The sequence below is a fragment of the Peromyscus leucopus genome, chromosome 13 (assembly GCF_004664715.2).
Source record: "Peromyscus leucopus breed LL Stock chromosome 13, UCI_PerLeu_2.1, whole genome shotgun sequence".
Taxonomy (NCBI): domain Eukaryota; kingdom Metazoa; phylum Chordata; class Mammalia; order Rodentia; family Cricetidae; genus Peromyscus; species Peromyscus leucopus.
The window spans coordinates 28349096-28367546 of NC_051074.1; the positions used below are offsets into that span (position 1 = coordinate 28349096).

General features: G+C 37.1%; 1 pseudogene; it reads right to left on the bottom strand.

Annotated features, from left to right (window-relative positions):
- Window positions 1-11696: 11696 nt before the first annotated feature.
- On the bottom strand, window positions 11697-12412 carry LOC114696391 (annotated as a pseudogene).
- Window positions 12413-18451: the final 6039 nt, after the last annotated feature.

Consider the following 18451-nt stretch of genomic DNA (forward strand, 5'->3'; position numbering starts at 1 on the left):
AGGAGTGTGTATATGTCCTTGAAAATGGTGTCCTTAGCTGTAAAAATGTCTGTCATTTGTGTATAAATATGGTCTATGGTCTATAAGAAGGAAGGAAGGACAAATTGTCAAGGCAAGACAGCAACAGGATTGACAGAATATAAAATATTCACAATAGGAGTTAACCTCACAGTTGTCAAGGGAATTGCGAAAGTTTGTAGTAAAAATTCATAACAAGAGAAAAACCATAGCTGTACACACTGAAGACTCAACTCCAGTCACCTTGGTCAGCAGTGAAGGGACCTTGACCATTAGATTTATGAGAAGCTGTGGCTCCTTAGTCAAGTGTTTGGTGGTAGAAATAAGGTGAGTGAGACAAAAAGCAGAGGAAGGAAGGAAGAATATGTCACAAATTCTGACTTTTGCAGAGATCACTGCTGCCTCATTCTCCTTTTGACCATCTCCCATCTGGACTCATGTGAGGAAGGGCCTTTATGGAAACACAATTCTCATCTTAACCCAGCTATCAGTTAAGGAGTATGGTGGTGCTGGCATAAAATGCCCAGCACCTAGCACAATCAGTACAGCTGTTATTATTGTCATTTTGAAGAAAGATTTTATCCACTGGAAAAATAATTGCTAAACTGATGTTGGAATGTTGGAGTATGTTGCATGCAAAGCCCATGCATGCTCTCAACTGCTCAGCCAGCCAACCTTTTGCTTTCTTTGAGATAAATTATCCTCATACCATATAAAGTTTCCTATAAGAAGGCCATTCCATATGCTGTTTTCTGTGTTGCTTCCTTTGGTCAACCTCAAGATTCTAAGATTCCTAGTTGTTTTGCATCCTCACACAAAAGGTATTATGTAGATATATGCATCCTGATTTTATACTCTCTACTGTGTGAGCTGGCTTCTCACTGTGCAATTTGTGTTTCCTTAATGACTAACCACTATAGATGTAACCAACCGTCTTATTAAATAAGAAACACAGAAACAATGTAAAAGAGAAAGCCGAGAGGTCAGAGCTCAGAGCTAAAATCTCACCCTTCCTCCTGCTGTCCCAGCTTCGCGAAGAGACCTATTTCCTGTCAGTTCGTTTTTTTTATAGTATGTTGTTCTGCCTTCTCATTGGTTGTAAACCCAAACACATGACTGCCTCGTCACTGTCTGAATGTACAGCCCCCTAGGTCTTAAAGGTATATGTCTCCAATGCTGACTGTATCCCTGAACACACAGAGATCTTATGGGATTAAAGGCGTGTGCCACCACCGCCACACTCTTGCTATGGCTCTAATAGCTCTGACCCCCGGACAACTTTATTTATTAACATACAATCAAAATAATATTTCAGTACAATTAGATTACCACCACAAACCACTAACTTCTCTTTGACTATTTATTTGCACTTAGCATCTCTGATGAAGTGATTTTTGTCCATGTTTAATTTATATTTGCTTGCTTATTTCCTTATTGTTTACTTGTAAAAGTATTACATTTCATTTTACATTGTGTGTGTGTGTGTGTGTGTGTGTGTGTGTGTGTGTGTGTGCCCGCCCACCTGTGCTGCTGCATGCATGTGGGGGTCAGAGGTCATAGGACAATTTCCAGGGATTGAACTCAGGTAATCAGGGTAGCCAGCTGATGGGTGATGTTGTTCCATATGCTGTTAATGTGTTGCTCTGATTGATAAATAAAATACTGATTGGATTTTGCCTGGTCAATGATCTCTCTGGTCAGTAAGAATATTTGATATAATGTTGATACAATTCCCTTTCAATGCTTGCTACAGTCTCTGACTTATCTTCACATTGGCCTAAAACTGCTAAAGAACAAAAAGTTTGAATATTGATAAGTTACAATTTAGCACTTCAGTGTTTATCCTTTTTAAAAATCCTTTTGCTACCCTGAAGTCATTCTACTGTGTTATTTCTAGATGTTTTATAGTTTCCTATAAAGATTTATTTATTTTTATTTCACATGTGACTGTTTTGCCTGCATGTGTGTATATGTATCACCTGCTTGCCTGGTACCCTCTGAGACCAGAAAAGGGTATCAGTGAATCTGGAGTCATAAATGGTTGTAAGCCACTGCATGGGGGCTTGTCATCAAACCCAGGTCCTCTGGAAACACAGCAAGTTCTTAACAGCTGACCCATCACTCCAGCTCAGAAATTTATAATTTTCACTTTTATATTTAGACCTATCACCTATCCCAAGTTAATTTATGCATATAATTGAGATTGATTTTTTAAAAATTAAAGTTATTTATTTTACATTGCAACCATAGTTTCCCCTCTTCCTCTCTTCCCATTCTCTCTCCCACCCCAATCCACTCCTCCTCTGTTTCTGTTCAGACAGGAGCAGGCTTCCCATGAATATCAACAAAGCATGGCATATCAAGTTTCAGTAGGATTAAGTACCTCCCCTTGTATTAAGACTGGGTAAGGCAACTCACCAAGTGAAAAAAGTTCCCAAAAGCCAGCCAAAGCATTAGGGATAGCCCTGAGGATAAGAGCACTGAAAGATAACTGGAAAGGTGGGGGTTTGGTGGGACAAGTAGAAACCTATACAAGGGAAACTCCTAGGAATCTACAAGGAGGACTCCAGCTAAGGCTTCTAGCAATAGTGGATATGTAAACTGAACTGGCCATCTCCTCTGACCAGACAAGACTTCCAATGGAGGGATTGGGACACCAATCTAGCCGCACAACCTTTGACCTACAGTCAGTCCTGCCTATGGGATGTGCTGAAATAAGGATGGCAGAGAGATTGTGGGAGTGGCCAACCAATGACTGGTCCAGCCTGAATTCTATGCCACAAGAGTGAGCCTACCCTTTGACACTGCCTAGAGGGCCAGGACTCAGAGGCTGAATGGCCCAGAGACCTAGGATAGAACCTAACACCACTGGAGAAAAAAATGTCAATGTAATTATGCCCAAGGATATTCTACATTCCTAGATCAGTGCCTATCCCAATTGTCATTAGAGAGCCTTCATCCAGTAACTGATGAAAACAGATGCAGAGACCCATTGCAAAACATTAGGTGGAGCAGGGGAAATCTGGCTGAAGAGAGGGAGGAAGGCTTGTACCTGGGCTCATAGGAGCTCACAGAGTCTCAACTGACAATCAGAGAGCCTGCATGGGACTGACTTAGGCCCTCTGTCTATATATATGTGACAAGTGTGTAGCTTGATCTTTGGTGACTCCTAATAGTAAGGTAGATTTAAAGTTAATTTTGTTTAAATATTCAAATGTTTCTTGAACAGATTAGATTCCCTTAGCACATCTATTATGTGTCAGTGGTTTAACTGTGTGCAGATATTCCAAGGTTGTTTTTGTTTTGTTTTGTTTTTGAGTCTCTTTCTATAAACTTCATTTTAAAAAATCTGTTACATGCCACATTATCCTGCTGTTTCAGATGTCTGGTGATTTTGTTTATTTGATGATAACCAGTAGACTTTTAAGATGATGAGTGGTTAGATTTGGTTGTAGTTCTTAAAGAGCATTGAAGCTTTTAGAGAGTTACTGTACTCACAGATCAATCCCAAATCTTAATGAACTGTTTCTGGATTTGAAAGGGTATATATAGACTAGCTTTCACTATCGATCTATTTGAATTATCCCCCTAAGACATCGCCAATAATGAATGTTAAAAATAGCCAACATGTATCTTTACTTTTGTTGGTTGGTATAGTCAATAGCATTGCATAAATAAATCGTTTAGGTTTGAGCCCTTATCTGTCAGTCATTCTCAGCATCTTGGGTGGCTGTGAGTCTCTGCCCCAGTGGAAAATTCCAATACAAAGGTCACAAAGAGAGCCTTGGTCAAACCCAGAGCAATACAAACACAACAAAAAGACATGGATGAGGAAGAGAGAAGAGCAGGAAATGGTAGTTGGAAGGCAAGGGAGTTGGGCAGGGTAAAGAGAGGTGAGAGGCAATAGGATCAGAAAAAAACAGAATGCATTCTTTAGAAGCTGCCTTTGTAAGTCCTGGGGCTCCCTTTCTATGTATTTCCATGCTCTGCCCTGTGCTCCACAATCTACTTCTTCAAAAGTCTCTTGCATATGGACCTTTGTCCAGCCAATGTATGAATGGCTCAGTGCTCAGCAGCAGACTCAGGCTCACTGGGCATCTCTCTATAATTTTTCTCCAAGGAGTTCCCTCTTCAGGATTCACTGCCACTCTTTTTGCCTCCACTATTACATAATCCAAAGTGAATGCATGAACTGAGAAAGGCCTCACTGTATTGTTTCTTCCTTTCCTAGTGGTTAAAACACTTGTATGAAGGGTGGCACACACCTATATTTCAGCCTTTCAGGAGGATAGTCATGAATTTGAAGACAGCCTCAGCTACATAGTGAAACCCTGTCTAAACAACAACAATTCTGCCTATTTTAGATCCTGCAAATGTCCCAATATTAGAATATTTTGAATTCTCTCCAAAAAATACAGATAATTTTTGTTGTCACCTTTCAGGCTGATGTGCTATGTGTTAGCTGAGAACTAAATGAATCTAAATGAACAAGAAAAGGCATTGAGAAGAGAAAATATGGAGACAAAGCATCCAGTCTGAAAATGGAAAGTAATTTAGAACAGTTTAAAGTACTACATACAGAAAAAAGTATGACTAAAACATTAACATATCAATAAACCATAAAGGATTTATTTAAAATGCAGTAGTAAATATGTGGATATCGAACCAAAATCAAATAATATTCTGTTTATGAGATAACACTGAAAGGTTTCAAAGCATTTAATATAAAGAAGGACTTGATAACACTTTTCCCACAAAAAGAAAACAAAGCATTATTTGAGATGAAGAGAGAGACATCAATGAAATACAATGATTCTGAATAACTAAGCATTTAATAAAATACCCTCAAAATGCATAAAGCAACATTTGCTGTACTGAGTCTTGGAAACAATAAATGATCTTCATGATTTGCTGATTTCTATGGTGATAGAGTAAGTGAACAACAAACCAGCATTATATAAACACCACTCTGAAATAATGTTACCTCGTAAATCATGTGGTCAGAAAGTATAAATAGAAAATATACAGCTTTTAGAATTAAACACCTGGGAAATAACACATATAAGTTTTGATATTACAAGTATATAGAACTATTTTTGTTTGGCTTGATTTGGTTTTCATTAAGGTGAGTGTTATTTAGTTTTTCAAATTTGCTTTGAGGGAGCCAATGCAGGTATTGAAGTCATTCCTATTTAAGGGACCACAAAGCTATTATTATCCAAAAGCATTTAAGATAGTCCATGTGCCCTGGATAGTTTTATGTCAATTTGACACAAGCTAAAGTCACCTGAGAGGAGGGAACCTCAATTAAAAATAATGCCTTGATAGCTTCTAGGGCATTTTCTTAATTAGTGATTGACGGAGAGGCCCAGCCCATTGTGGGTGGGGCCATCACTGGGCTCATGATGCTGAAGTCTATAAGAAAGCAGGCTGAGCAAGCCATGAGGAGCAAGTCATTAAGCAGAGCCCCTCCATGGCCTCTCTCAGTTCCTGCCTCCATGTTTGTGGCCTGTTTCAAGTTCCGGTTTTGACTTCTTTCAGTGATAAACAGTGATGTGCAAGCATAAGCCAAATGAACACTTTCCTTCCAAACTTGCTTTTAGTCACGGTGTTTCATCACAGCAATAGGAACCCTAAGACAAGGTAGTACCAGACTTGTGGGGTATGACTCTCACAGACTTGACCATGTTGTTTTGGAGAGAATTATGGAAGGACTTTGGAACTTTGTACAAAAGCCATGGAGTGTTCAATGTTTGATGAGCTGTTTTGTAGGAGCTTGAAAGAATGTTGAAACCAGTGCAGAATATAGAGGCCTGGGCTTGTGAAGTTTCGGAGATAAATGTAAAGACTATTTAAACTAAAAAATATTTTTAAATTTAAAGGGCCAGTAGTTGTTTTGAATTATGATTCTGTGGTTTTGGTTGGCTGGGGCTAAAGAACCAGCTGTGATTCTTAACAAGAAACCACAACTACTAAAGTGAAAACTTTGTCTTACTTGGATGCTCCAATGCTGGTCAGCTGGAGCTGAGAAATTAGCAGTGATTAAGAAGTGACCAATGTCACTGGGAAAAAGAAAAATCTTCTGGGAAGTGTTTCCTGAGACTTGACACTAAGAAAGCATCCAGAGGTGGTCAATGTTGTTACCTTAGGCTGGCAACCAACTTTGAAGAATAAGAGTCACACAGGTGGAACTGGTTTTAAAGGTAGAAAGGGGTCATGGAGAACAGCTGAGGCTCAGCACTGTGAGAGACTAGGAAAAGCCATGGGTGAAGGTGCGTGGCCCAGCAGCAAATGAAGGCCCGGGTTGAAGGAGTCATGCAGAGAAGTGGAGGCTTGGCTATGAGAGGCCATTCATGAATGTGCAGCCCAGTTGCAGTAGAAGACTCCAGCATTTGGGAGGTACCAATGCCATGTGATGACCACCAAGAAGAGCATCGGCATTGGAGTGGAGTCAGCCAGGACCTAAAAGACAAGCTGTGTGTGTTGCAAAGGGCAGAGCTGGAGAAGTGATCCAGAGTCATTGGAGGAGCCCCAAAAATTGTGAGTAAACCCCAGATAATTTGATATTGCACTACTTACACTGTTAGGGTTAGGTTTTGCTTTGATTTGGTTGTGACTGTGCCCTGTTTTTTCCCTCTTGAAAAAAAGTATTTAACTTAATTTTAATTTTTACAGGAACCCAAAGGTAAAAGGCGCAGTTTTTAAAAGAGATTTTGGAGTTTTAAGGAGAATGGATATTTTAAAGAAAAATTTTAATGTCTTTGAAGACAGAATTTTTAAAAGCTATTTATATTTTAATATGGGATCTTGGGGATAATGAGAAAAGAAAGGTTCTAATTGAAAAGTGATGTGTTTCATATAAAGTATCAGGAACTATGGGGGTCCAGCCCCTCGATAGTCCCCTCCCAGGGTTTGGGAAGAATCTACAACCAGCTGATAATTAATCTTTGATGAAAAGAAATGAATCTATGTACATGAAACTCCTTAGTCCATACACTTTATTATTCTGTGTCAGTTCTCTCTCTACACAGCTTATACTCTGTTCTCATTTTGGTTCCTTTCTAGCATAATTTCTCTCTACATTTATCTGCTGTCCCCTCTAGGTTCTATCTTTTTTTTTTTTTTTTTTTTTTTTTTTTTTATTTTACAACTTTTAAAGGATTTGGATTTGGATTTTTAGGATATTGAAATATAGGACATTTAAAAGAGGGTTGTATTATACTGTGAACTAAATATGAGGCTTGAGGGACAAAAGATTATATTGTATTTACAATTTCATTTGAATGTAATTTTCTGAATATATTCTATTTTCTTCCTTTATAAAAAAAAAAAAAAAAAAGAAAAGTGATGTGTTTGTGTGTCAAGTTGACAGGAAATCAGTTGTACTAATTTTTTTTGTCAATTTGACACAAACTAAAATCATCTGAGAGGAGAGACCCTCAATTAAGATAATACCTTATTAACAAGTGGGGCATTTTCTTAATTAGTGATTGATGGGGAGGACCTAGCCAGTTGTGGGTGAGGTTGCCCTTGGGCTAGTGGTCCTGGGTTCTGTAAAAAAAAAAAAAGGCTGACAAAACCATGGAGGGCAAGCCAGTAAGCAAAGCCCTTCCTTGGCCTCTGCTGCAGCTTCTGCTGCAGGTTTCTGTTCTGTTTTGAGCTCCTGTCGTGACTTCCTTCAGTGATATGGAAATGTAAGCTTTTCCTCTCAAACTTGCTTTTGGTCATGGAGTTTTATCACAGCAACAGTAACCCTCACTAAAACACCATGTAAATGACCAAGGGGGCACTTTACTTTATACTTTCTGAGCTGACAAGGGATGATCACAAGCTCAGTTGACAGGCTCCCGGTATAGCCTGGGGTCCCATGGCCACTTCAGGATTTTAAGAGGCTGAAACAGGAGGATCACCATAAGTTTGACAGTCCCTGCTACATAGCAAGACTCCATCTAAACAATTACAACAACCACAAAAATCTGTGTAGTTTTGGAGAGAATTCAGAATATTCCTCAAATACACATAGAGTCTGTGTGTCTCTTTCTAAATATTAGCATTGGTAAGCCTGTTTTATTTGACAAATGCAATTGTCCTTCACAGTGAAATTTTTAACATTTTTTTCTTTCCTTTGTTCTTCATTTCATCTCGTTTTCCCTTAAATGTGTTTGATTTTATGTCTGTGCTTATGATCTCATGTTCCTGACTCACGTTTTCACATTCTCATTTTTTTCCTTCTATGTTGTGGAATAAAGACGCTGCCTTCACAGGTCTCTCAGTTATATAACAGTAAGTTATTTATATTTAACCCAGCTCTTGGGTTTTGAAGTTGGGAAGAAGTATGATGTAATATGTGCCACAAAATCTTTACAGCTCCCAAACTCCATTAGCTGAAATTTTGCCATCACATACCTACTAAGATCATGGTTTTAGTCCCCTATCCTCGAAATAGCTGTTCATCTGGGTATTTCTACTTTGCCCTTTAATTCTTGTGAGAGGACCCGATAACCATTAACAACAAATAATCTGGTAAAAGTTTTTATTTTAGTAATCTCTGTATAATGAGTGTTGGTGCTTGAGTATGTGTGTTAGGGTGAAAGACTAGGAGTCCTCATGATCTCCAGCTAAGGAGAGTGAGTAGAGAAGGAAATGTCAATCTAGATATATGGAATAACAGTGAAGCTTGAATAAACTTGCTCTTGAGTCACCTTATGATAGTTCACAATTTTGCAAGCTTGCTTAAAACTATAAAATTCATATTTATGGAATAAAAGTATATGTTTTAATTTTTATTTATATGTAAGTACTGAATATGCGTAGATTTGTATATATATACAAATGTACAAGTGTGCTTTCAACATAATTTTCCATTGGACTTTTTAAGTCTTGCTTTCATTTTTCCATCTTTGAGATATAATTGACAGATAAACAATGCAGAGATTTGAGGTGTGTGATGTAGTAACACCAGGTATTGATTTCTGCTTTAGGGCTCATTCTTTTAATCCTTCAGCTTACTTCAGGCTTCATTCCACTTATTTCTCTACTTTCACAATGTAGAATGCAAATAATCATTATTGATCTTACTTTTCTAGCCAGTTCATCCCGCCAGTTTTAACAAGTTGCATTGTCACACACTCACTTATTCAAAATATCTTTAACTTTTCTTGAACACTGTAATGTTTTTCTTTCATTTTTGATATTATGATATAATTTCATCATTTATCCCTTACCTTACCTCCCTCCAAACCATTCCATTTACCCCTCCTTGCTTTTTTTCAAATTCATGGACTCTTTTTTCATTAAATGTTGTTATATACATTTTTAATCTAACCTGCTAAGTCTGTATAATATTATGTCTGCATGTATGTATGTATGTTTTCAGGGCAGACTGTTTGGTATGGAATAGCCATTTGTGCTTTTTCCTGGGGAAGACCATTTCTCCCACTCTGAGCTTTCCTTAGTTGCCTGTGCCTGTAATTCTTTGTGAAGGACTAAGGCCTCATGAGCTACCTCTACCACCACTCCATTCACTTTGATATGTTTATTGGCATTGTCTTTGTTCAGCTAATGTTCAGGCAGTCATGTTGGTGAGATTTTCTATGTACAGCTTCTGACACTCATAATAGACACAATCTCAGAGAAAATTACCTGATCTGGCTCTTACAATCTTTAACTTATGTGCTTTTGGTGTCATGTGTGAATGCATTTCAGGTCTACAAATATTTAGGGATTTTGTAGCTATATCTGTTGCTAATCAAATCACTGGAGTATGTGAACATACAGTGTGTGTGTGTGTGTGTGTGTGTGTGTGTGTGTGTGTGTGTGCACGCACTTGTGTATGTGCCATACCCTAATTGTGGAGGTTAGAGGACAACTTACAATACTGTAGTCTCTCCTTCCACTACATGGATCCTGGGGATCGAACTGACATCATGCAGTTTGGAGGCGAGCCTTTACACACCGAACCATCTTGCTAATCCTTAAACCTTATTTTCAGACACATCATCTCTCATTGACTTGAACTTTATAATTTTTTTTCTAAGTGGGCTGGCCAGCTAACTTTAGAGATCCACCAATCTCTGCCTTCCAATACTTGAGTTAGATACACATGCAGCAATTACTGACTTTTATGTGGGGCCTGGGGATTTGAACTCAGGTCTTCTTGCTGTCACAATATACACCAAGCCCTGTTCTCAGTCTCTTAGCTGTACATTTTCTTTCTATTTCTGTATTTTCCAAGTTTGTTCAGATATATTTCTGGCTCTTAATAACATCTATGATGATGAGTTTTCAAAAACTTATATTCTTCTGATGGGAATAAAATATAACTATGTATTTTATAAATGTCAATTAAATGAAACTGGTTTATAATAATATTCAAGTCAACTCTATGCTTACTCTTTTCCTGGATATTAAATATTTTAATTGTTAAAAGAGAGTGTTGAAGCTTCCAGATAGTAGTGAAGATTTATATTACTAATGACAGACTTATTTTACTAGTTTTCCCTCATGTTTTCTCATCAAATTGTTCTCAGATGCAGATTTGTTGACATTGTGTTTCTAGATGATTGGCATGTTATTCTTGTTCAGTTTCTCTTTTCTCTGATAATGACCCTTATTCATAACTTCATATCTAAATTTCTACTTCACTATTTTACTGTTCTTATAGAAATGCATTTATTAGTTTTTATAAGCCTTTTTATATTTTAATGAGAAACAAAGAAATAAAAGGTGTGGATTTGGGTGGGTGGGGAAGTGGGTGAGGATCTGGGAAGGATTAGGGGAGGGGAAAACATAACTAGGACATATTATATGAAAAAATATTTTCAATTAAAATAATATTACCTAAACAAATAAACAAATAAAAGCTCGTGTTTTGGTATGGGGATAGGAAAGGACTATTCAGTTATCTTTAAGAGGCTGACCACTGGAAGTTTGATCATACTCCAATGAGTATATGGGCAACACAAACAAATTGTACTTGGTGTATTTTTTTTTAATTTTTGGCGGACACAAGTTGGGAGGGTGGACCTAGGAGGAATGGGAAGCAGGTGATGATCAGGGTACATTGTGTGAAATTCCCAAATAATCAATAAAAATATTATGTTGGGAACAAAGGAAAAAAGAAACAGATTATTTTCTTTTATTTCACTCATTTAAATACTATTTTAAGTAAAAAAAATTAATAAATATTAAATATAAGTATTAGTTGATAGCATTCATATTTTTTGAAATTAAATTATTATTTTAAATACAGAAGAGTATTACTAGGGCTCTAGTAGGATGATGCTTTTCTTTTCTTTTTTAGATTATCTGAAATACAGCTTTATTCTGATTCTAAACAAAAAGAACGGGAATGACAGCGACAAACAAGATTTCACCACAGACTGAACAGTGTGATGTGACTGTAGCAGTCTTATTTTTGAAATTCAGGAGGAAAACAACTGTGTTCCAAACAGCTCAATATGCAAGTCCAAAACAAACAAACAAACAAACAAACAAAAAAACCGAAGGTATGTTTTAACTGCCACGTCCACTCCGAAGCTCTTTCATCTCCTTCAGCATCCCAATGAAGTACAGGATCTGCTTAGCTAAATAAGGTGGCACATACGCTGCACTGCTGACGTCACAGGACAGTTGCCTATGAAACTAGACTTCTGACTCAGGGATCCAGCTTCACTTTCTCAAAGGTCACCATCCTCGTCGGGGAGGACAGTTGTGTGAGCGACCTCTAAATCATGCTTGTACTGTGCTGCCAAAGCTGGGTCCATGACCACCTCAGGTAGGACAAGAGCAGGCATGGCAACAAACTCCAAATTAGGGTCTCCGATGAGCTTTCTGGCAAGCCCGAGGAGAGGCTTTTCAAAGTTGTAGTTACTTTTGGCAGAAATGTCATAGCACTGAAGATCCTTCTTTCCATGGAAGACAACAGATTTTGCCTTCACTTTTCTGTCCTTAATATCCACTTTGTTGCCACACAATACAATGTGGATGTTTTCACACATACATACCAGATCTCTATGCCAGTTAGGTGCATTCTTGGAAGTGACTCCTGATGGTACATCAAACATTACAGTGGCACACTGGGCTTGGATGTAGTAGCCATCACACAGGCCTCCGAAATTCTCCTGGCCGGCTGTGTCCCACACATTGAGCTTGATGGGTCCTCTGTTAGCATGGAAGATGCGGGTCCACCTCCACGCCCAGGGTAGCTGCATAGTTCTTGAACTCGCCCATCAAGTGGTGCTTCACGAATGTCGTCTTCCTGGTGCCGCTGTTGCCCACCAGGATGAACTTGAACTGGACCTGCCACTCTCCCTGGGCGGTCATCGAGGCAATCCTACCAGAAGTGTCTCTGCACCTGTCCGACTAAGGATGATGCTTTTTTCTCTGTGCACTTAAGATGTCGTAATTACAAGAACCTACAGAAGAAGGATAGGATATGAGAAAAGATGAATGGGGCTCTGTTCATACGGATCACATAGGAACCTTCAACTTTAGGTGTACCATGAGTGATATAGTTTATAGCATTCATATTTAGAGACAATTTATATATGGAAATGGCATGTTTATATTGTTTTGTAGTCACATTTTATTTTCGTGCCTCTTTTAAAAAATCAGATGTTCTCAAATTTATAATACACATTTACATCTATTATAAGATTACCTTGCAATAAAATTATATAAAAGGATACCATGAATAGAGCAGAAACTTTACCCCCAGCTCACATCCATGCTTCTGACTGCCTTTACTTGAGTGATGAATGAGGTCTGTTGTCTGAATGTAACAGTTACCTCCATTTCCTTCTTGAAGGACATCTTGGATACCACTAATATATAGCAATTATGACTGAAGCTGCTATAAATATCCAGGTACAGGTTTTGTTCTGCCATAATGGTTTCAGATCATTTAGATAAATACCAGGAAGATTTTTGGGTAATTTGGTAAGAGTATTTTAATTTTGTAAGAAACCCTAATGATATTGCAAAACAAATTTTCCATTTTAATTCCATATGAACAAGAGTTCCCATTGCCCAAGTCCACATCAGTGTTTATATTCACCAGCCTTTGGATTCCCATTCTAGTAGATCTTTAGTGATGTCTCAAGGATGTTTAATTCTTTATTTCTCTGAATTACGACACCAAGCTTTTTTCTTTGTGCTTATTTGTCACCTGTACACCTTCCTAGGTAAGGTGTTCTGTGAGGTATTTTCCCCATATTTTATTAGTCTTGAATTTTAAGAATTCTTTATATATAGTCTTATATATATATATATCAGATATTATATATATATGTGTGTATAAGATATTATGTATATGCATCTAAATGTGTTGCCACCACTTTTGAAGGATAAAATTGCTTCCCCTAAATTGCTTTGTGTTCAGATTGCTGTGATATAGGTGATAATGATATTCATTTTGTCCATTGTTCTTTGTTCTGTTTCCTCTCTTATCTTTGGGGTCCACTAGGACTTCTTGTGAAAGCTGCTGATCATGGATTTTTGCTGCATTTCACGTTGTTTTACAGAAGCACTGAAGTGAAGTCACTGTGAGAAAAATGAAACTTGCCAGAATTCCAAGATTAAACCTCAATATCATAGCTCCTTGGCTATGAACTTTACTGCCCTTCCCATCTTATTTTTACTCTCCTTGGGAGAGACAGAAAAGCTAGACAGGCTAGGGTCACAAATTGCTCCATTTCACATCTTTGCCCCTGAAGAGGGGACCTACGTAAGGACAATTCTCTGGGCCTACTTCCCATTCCTGATTTTCTCTCTCTCATAAGTAACAGGATGATTTTTGCCTTGGCTCTTTCTTCACTGTGATAGGCTTCCTGAAATAAAAACTAATAATCATTGTGACCATCAAACTGTAGACCCTGGATTGTTACTCATTTTTATTGTAGTCCACATTGACTTCCTGCAAGTCAACAAAACGGTCACATAGGTATTTGTCCAGCATGAGGCCCTAGTATCTTCTGTTCCATTCAAGCTGACCCCAGCTGTGATTCTCTGCAATCCTCTTTTGTTCTTGTGTTCACAGTGCCAATTTGCAGTAGCTCAATTGCCCAAAAGTGTTTTGAATACATTTTTTTAAAGTTAACTATCTTTCCATTCTGTTAAAATGAATTTAAATCCAACTGATATTTTGAAATCATTATAGTACCATTGCCTTTAATAAAAATAATTTTTCCTTAAAGTTAGGAATCTACTCATCCAAAATATTACACTTGCATTTGTTTTTAAGATTGACTACATTTAGTTTTTACAATTCTAATTCTTTATAGAAAGTACACATGTATTCAAGCCCCAATAACAGCATTTTAATTATGCATTAAGAAAGTCTGAATTATATGAATAATTTATGTTTCACATATACAAGCACAAAACAGAAATTATTGTTATAAATGTGTTAATATGTAAATGAGGATGCTATTGCTTAATGCTTCAGCTAATAATTACTCAGCAGTTTAAAAATGTGATTTATTGATTAGCAATTTGTAAGATGAAATATTCTGGCTTATTTACTATTCTTTCGAGTGTGGAAGTGTATACTCTCATTTTATAGATGTTCTAGTGTACAGTACAGTACACACTGAATTCCTCTCTGTGAAGTTGCATACACAATACTGCAATATTATATATTTGCAAATTTTCAAGAGTTACTCATACTTATTGTTAAAATGTAAACAATTGAATGAGACACCAACAGATGTTGGAAAGTTATACATTAGTAACTGTGCTAGCCTTTGAGATTAGAGTGATTATAAAATAGCTTTGACAATTTTCTTTTTTAAAAAATATGGGATGAGTGTACTGCTTAGTCATAAATTCTTGACTTAAAAAAAGAAAATATTTTGTCATGTATAATTCAATAGACTGTTACATAGACAAAAGTAAGAAAGTTATTTCTGAATATCCAAAAGGTGTATAAGAACAACAAAAACACACAAACAGCTTCAAAGAATCGACCAGAAGATCACAAATCTAGTTTCCTAGGTCAGCAATACCAAACCAATGAAAACTAAGCTTATTTCATGACCAATATTTGTTAATTAAGGAAGAGATTCTTATCACTGCCATATACAATAATGTTTACCAATACCTCAAATCAGCTTCCCTAAATTATAAACTGTGTGCTCATAAAATATCCCTAAAAATGATATATATTCAGTCTTTGAGCACATATCACACAAATCCTAAATATTTAAATAAAAATATTAATATAAAGGCATGATCTCTGTTCCAGGTTTGGATATTTATTTATTGCTTTTAAATTAGTTTTTGCATACATTATATTTTGGTCATGTTTTTCCCATTCTTCAATTCCTTTCAGATTCTCTCCACCTTCCTACACACCAACTTTTCTTTCTCTTTCAAAAAAAACCTAAAAGACTAAAGCAAAAAAAAAAAACCCAATAAACTACAAAAAGGAGAATCAAAACAAACAACCAAAACAAAACAAAACAAAAAATTAATAAGACAAAGGAACAAAACAAAACAAAAGGACCACAAGAAAAACTTTACATATTCATAATATTAAGATGGTAAACTATTTTCCTGAGTTATATCTAAAATTAAAATGAATTGCTAAATAAGTTGGACTCATTGTCTAGTATTTCTAATGCAGAGTATTTTTCCTGTCCCTATTTTCTTGAAAAATTAGAAATTTTCCAAAATTATTATATAATCAAAATGTAGCAAAAAAATTTTCTCACACATGCAGTAGTATTTAAATGGCAAGTAACAAAATGGCATAATTAAAGCCAGTAGTACCTGAAGCAAGCTGTCATACCCTCACCCCACTCTTATGAAATGCTTGTGTCAGTAGAAGGTGTAGCATTTTTCACTTAGCAACAAATAGTGCAATATTATAACACATCAAATCTTAATGAAGCTGAAGGATAATATAGTTATAAAAGTAGAATTTGCCTTAGTGCATATCTTTCTACACAAACATAATTCCTGTGGACACTTATGTAGAGTATTGGATTTTATAGAGCTATTTCTTCTCCCAGTTTTCCTCACAATCTACCTTCTGTTAGAAGGGCTCACAAGTTGCCAGCTCATGTAGGCAACAAAAACCAATATGAGGAAAGTAAACTAAATACAGGAGGCATATTACATGAGGTAATAGAATTTTAATAGGATTAACTTGGAATTGATTAAAGGTTGTTGTATATATTATTTGTTGCAAGGGAAAAGTTAAAGAATTTTAGATTATTCATAGGAAAAATGTCATAGTGTTAAGTTTACATAGTAAGATCAGCAAATTTGATTCAGACTGGAAAATTTAGCATCCAAAGCTAAAATTTGATAAAGAACTTAAGAAATTGAGCACATGTGTCACATATTTATCTTAAAATTTCGGTAAATAATTGTTGGTCCCACAATGATAAATAGAACATTCTGGAATTTCTCTCCTTCTATGAGTACACTAATAAAACAGCAATATGTGGTTAATTCCCTGTAAGGAACTCAGACACCAGTTGTGAGACTCTTAACACACCAAACAAATCTGAAAACATGATTATCAACATTGAGAGGAAGTAGAGATGTGTTCTCGCTGTGAGTTCCTTACCCAACAATGTACTTTGAGGTTGGGTGTTGGGAGTATAGCACAAAGGTCCTTGTGCCCACAAATCTCCAGAGAAACCAAGAATGTTACGCATACAGGATTTTCTTTCCAATGGGAAGCATGAAAAATCTGTTCTTCCATCCAGAAAGCTGAGAATTGGAAACGATTGACTCCCTGGTGATCTAAGTTACCTGTTGGGCCAGGCCATATCAAGCTCTTACAACCAAGACCCTTGTAATGGTGGCTAGTAATCTAAATGACCCTTGTAGACAGAGGTTCTCCCAAGTTCCCACAACCATGACTAGGGGTGGCTAATAGCCCAAATGACCTCTATGCTATCTGTATGACTGAGACTGACCAGACCCTTAGTTCCTTAAGCTATATAGGTAGACTATCCCTAGAACTCATCATCTTGAAGGAAATGACATGTACCCTGAGTTGAGTTTCAATGTAATTATGCTTCCTTGTGTAATGAGGATTGTATTACACCAGGAAACTTTTTTTTTTTCAAATTGTACTAGGCTTAAATACCTGTAATTATACTTCCTGAAGTTTGATCCAGGTTGACTAAATTAATCTGTACTGGGTTTTCATTCTTATCTCTTATCAGGGGCTTACTTCCCTGTATGACACCTGCAGAGACCCCTTCAATTGGGAAATCTTTCTCAGCTCTCAGTCTCTTCTATAACACATCAACTTACATAACATTTCAACTCTCTGACAGGGATTTAACATTCACCAAGGGATCAGGAAACATGTTAGGGCTTTTGAATGATGTGTTCATGAGCACTTCCCAAAACATTGCCTTTTGGGCTCAGCACAAAGTAAATGGGCATTCAAACTCAGAATTCAGCTTCTCTCTAATAAGCAGACACCTATCACTTCAACCTTTCCAGATGCTGCACAAGCATCCAACTTCTAACTAGCCAGTTTTCTGGAGATGTTGAAGTAGGCAACAACTAGTCCCTGAAGTCCTTGGTGGACCCTATGGGCATTTCCAATGCACCCTCCCACCCTCAGCATACTCAGCTGGTAGCATTCAGCTTCCAGTTTGTGGCTGGATAAAGTTCAACTCCCTAACTAGCATCTAAACTCTCATGGACAGTCCCTGAGAGACTGACTTCAAACTTGCCCATCTCTGTAAATGAGAAGATTTGGAATTTTTCAGATCACTGAAGACTACGGAGCAAATCAATATTTAAAAAATATTGTTTGAACAGGCATGCTCTCCTACTTATGTTTTTATCACTGTGATTAAATACTATGACCAAAAGCAATTTGAAAAGGAAAGGGTTTATTTTTGTCTTACACTTCCAAGTAATAGTTCATCCCTGAAGGAAGTCAAGTTAGGAACTCAAGCAAGTCAAGAACCTACCGGCAGGTACTGACTCAATGACCATGGAATAGCACTGCTTAATGGCTTTCTCCTCCCGGCTTGATTGATTTTTCTTATATATCCTAAGACCACCTAAAAAGAATAACACCACCCATAATAATCTGGGCCCTCCTATATCATTTACTAACTTAAAAAATGAACCACAAGCTTGCCCACAGCCCAATCTGGTGACAGAATTTTCTCAATTTAGGTTCCCTCTTCCCAAAGTACTCTAGCTTCTGTTGACATAAAACCAGCCAACATGCATGTATTTGCCAAGACTCCCCTTCCAATTCAGGGCAGAGGCAGACAACAGCCTGATTTTCCTTGATAAGGGACTGTACCACACAGTGAGCCAGAAGGCTTGGCTTTTATCTCAATTGTAAGGGATTCAGGGTGCTTGCTGCCAAGCCAAATGACCTGTTTTAGAGTCTGGGTCCCTCTTAATGGAAGTAGAGAACTGATGCTAGTTAAGTTGTCCTCTA